General features: G+C 42.8%; 1 long non-coding RNA gene across 1 annotated transcript; it reads right to left on the reverse strand.

Moving 5' to 3' along the window:
- Positions 1 to 65: 65 nt before the first annotated feature.
- On the reverse strand, positions 66 to 2,578 carry LOC116863812. The gene is made up of 3 exons (XR_004381858.1): positions 2,564 to 2,578; positions 2,259 to 2,393; positions 66 to 511 (listed from the first exon to the last, which is right to left on the reverse strand). It is a non-coding gene; the product is annotated as an uncharacterized LOC116863812 (long non-coding RNA).
- Between the last annotated feature and the right edge of the window lie 1,159 nt (positions 2,579 to 3,737).

Raw genomic sequence — 3,737 nt, forward strand, 5'->3', positions numbered from 1 at the left:
AACAGGGAATGTTAAGGGGTGATTGAAGGTGACAGTTGCTGAGGGAAATAGATATGTAGGAGTATAAAGTGATTTTGGATGCTGGCACATGGACTGGGCTGGGGTTTATGGGACCTTTTGCCATCTTTTATAAGGTCGTCAGGCAAAGAAACTACTAGAGATGTGGATAGTTCTCCATTTGCAAATAGAAATAAGAAGACAGAGAGTGCATAAGAGAGCAGATAAAGAATAAGTTAGTAGTCCTTTGGCTCAAGATACTCACTTAAACTCAGCAGTCTCCTGGAATTGAAGAAATGCTCCATAAGTACTTTGCCTACCATTTGAGTTTTCTCAGTAAAATCACTAACCAGGTTTTCAGTCTTATTCACGATGACATTCACTGTTTTCCCCATTGTTTCTAACTCTTGCTTATCTAACACCTTCTTTTCCTTCAAGTCCTCCAAGACGCCACCAAGCACGGTACTTGCAATCACCTTTATCTCGTTAACTGGGTCTCTTGGTGATCTCTTCTCTGTGAGAACAATAGGATTTTAGGAATTGACAGGACATTAGATCTCTGATTTAGGCCCATGATTCTCAAATTTAACAAGGGAGAGAGTATCTGAAAGCGTGGTGAACAGACCTTCCTGCATACTATTCCTAGAAATCTGATTTAGTAGGTCAGAGTAGAGTGTGTTATTTTTATTTCTAATTACTCTTTTGTAGACTCTACCTCCAAAGGAGGTCCAGGTGTCACCAATTATCATCCTCCCCATTAGTAAAACCCCTGCTTAAAGCTATTATCTCTTAACTGAAATATTTGGCCTTTCTGATGCTATGCTTGTTTATCATTCCTCCATTTGAAAATTCCTAAAGACTTTCTATTGCAAATAATATCCAGTTCATTCTCACTTCCACAAAGGCCCAGAGTGGTATGGTAGCTTCAGCATGAGTTCATAACAGCTCATCCTACCATGTCCTCCCAGTTTGCTACTCCCCCATCAGATTGGCCTTATGGCATGGCATGTCCATTTCTGCTCAGCCCCCATGGGCTTGCTGCCCTTTCCAGGGGATGCTTTTGCTTTAGAGTGTGGCACAACCCTCTCCCTCTCTGTTATTCAAGCACGTACTGAAATATCACCCCAAATGAGTTCTCGTAATTATTCACTGTGGCCCACCTGCCTCACCTCTTTTCTCTTGTCCATTTCCTGAATTGTCCTATTTATTTTTCATATGTACTACCTGTGCACCTTCATTACACTGTCAACTCCATGAAAGCAAGATGTTGACCTATCTTGCTTACTGCTAGAAACGGTGATTAGAATGGTAGACAGTAGGTGTTCAGTTCATATGTGTGTATAATGGATACAACAGCGACTAAAGATTACAAGGTGTTCATGCCTTTGTAAGCTTGTCCCGGACTTCTGAAAATATGATACTCACAACTCAACACTCCAGTAGCCCCTTTCTAGACACTGCAATTCCTTGGTGTGGTTCAGTAACTCATCCGTTTCTCTAGTGATCACACAGTGTGTGTGTCTAGTCTTGTGTGTGTGTATGTGTGTGTTTTTTAAGATTTTATTTATTTGACAGATCGCGAGGAGGCAGAGAGGCAGGCAGAGAGAGCGAGGGGAAGCAGGCTCCCCGCTGAGCAGAGAGCCCAATGTGGGGCTTGACCCCAGGACCCTAAGATCATGACCTGAGCTGAAGGCAGAGTCTTAACCCACTGAGCCACCCAGGCACCCCCTGTTGTGTGTTTCTTAACATGCTTTCCTTAACCACATCCTTGGTACAGTTGTACCAACAACTGTTGGTATAGTTGTTACTTGCTTATCTGTTTGATGTTTTGTGAATCTTTTAAAGATGTCATTAATCTCACTGAAAACTATGAGTCTCAGAAAGGTTGGGTCATTCACACCAGAGACCATGGTTAGTCAGTGGCCATGTTGGGCTCAGGGTCGAGATTGCTTGGGTTTTATTCCAGTTCTCTTTCCACTATAGCATATGACTTCCCCATCTGCCTTAGCTCACAGAATGTCACCAAGCATCCATGACATTGCCTGTCACAGGCAGAAGCCGTGTGTGTGGCCTCCAGCCTTCTCCCTAATTTCATGATCTTTGCTTGCACTTCCAGATTCTTAGAGGATGAAAGAGTGGGGATATGAATGCTGACCTTACTTTGTCTCGGGTGGCACAGAAGGAAGAAATAACCCAGAATTTCTGAACCCATCTCTGGTCTCTCCACTGTAACTTAGGGCCCCTATTACTTAGGGCCTTACCCTGAGTGACGCATGAGGGTTTACATGAGCCACTGGGTTTGGTGGCACCTGCCAGAGGGAGAGCCAATGCCTGGGACGGCTTGGCATTTTCTTCTTCTCCACTTTCACTTTCACTTTCACTTTCATCTTCAGATTCTGAAGTGGAATGAACAAAAAGTTAAGGATCAATGCTGAATGCTGAAGGTTATTTCCAGAGATGGAAACTGAGTAAAAACACAGTTTCCTATGTCTTGACTGTAGTGCCTTCTGACAGCCCTGGTGGTCTGAGAGTTTTCATTTGTGATGTGAGATTTGAAGGTACTTACTTGTCAAAGAAGATGTCTTGCCACTCTTATATTCCTCATTCTCATTTTCAGCATGAGATTCTGAAAGAATAGGAAAAGGACATTTGTTAGCAGAACTGGGTTTCTAGAATCTACACACATGTAACTACCTCTCTCTCACAAGAAATTGATGATGTTTGGCCTGGGGTGACCCTATGAAGCATGGAAATCTGGTTCATTGTCTAAGCTCCACGTTTGTCTTAGAGGACTGTGACTTTGTGCCAGGTGAAGGAGGAAGCAGAGTTTCTATAAAACAGTGAAGAGCTCATTATGTTCCTGCTTACATAATTCAAGGAATAATCAAATTCTTTAATCAAGGCTTTTCAGGAGTAGCATTTTTCATTCTGAGGAAAGAGTGTACACACTTCTATAAACTTAGGTAGTCTTTCAGCAACCACAAAATGATCCCAAAAGGATGTCCTCAGTATTGGGAACACTCGCATGTATATATTGTCCTCTAGAGTAGGGGTCAGGAAACTCCGACCTAGAGGCCAAGGTCAGCTCAACAGCAGTTTTTGTTAATAAAGCTTTATTGGAACACATCCACAGCCATTTTGTACTTATTATCTATTGCTAATTTTATGTCATGGCATCAGATTTGAGTCACTGTGACAGAGAAAGTTTGGGCCGAAAAACGTAAAATATTGACTCCCCTCACTCTTCAAAGAGAGAGTGAGCCAACCCATGCTTCCTCGAGAAGGACACACTCGTGTTCCACTAATGCTCCTCAAATTCCCTAGGTACTCCTTTCACAAAGACAGTCTAGGTTCTGAGAGATTTATGCCTTGGGCCAAGCCCCAGCTAAGCAGAAGACAGTGGATTGCTGTATGGGTTTTTTTGTGTGTGTGTGTGTTTTTTCTATTGAGCATTTTATAGGTGGAAATAACTCTGGAGTCTAGAGTGTGGCCAGAGTAGCAGAGATTAGCTAAGGACTGTCCCTGAATTTACTAGAGCTCCAGGACCATTCATGCATTTCACAAGTAATTACTGAGCACCTATAATGTGTCAGGTGCCATTTCCACAAGTTGGGGCTCTCTTGATCAACACAGCAGACAAAGTTCCATGCTTCATGGGCTTTACGTTTTAGCAAGGGGCGATATAATACAGTGAACAGGGAATGTTAAGGGGTGATTGAAGGTGACAGTTGCTGAGGGAA

This window comes from Lontra canadensis, unplaced genomic scaffold, assembly GCF_010015895.1.
Source record: "Lontra canadensis isolate GAN:19392208 unplaced genomic scaffold, GSC_riverotter_1.0 scaffold3377, whole genome shotgun sequence".
Classification (NCBI taxonomy): domain Eukaryota; kingdom Metazoa; phylum Chordata; class Mammalia; order Carnivora; family Mustelidae; genus Lontra; species Lontra canadensis.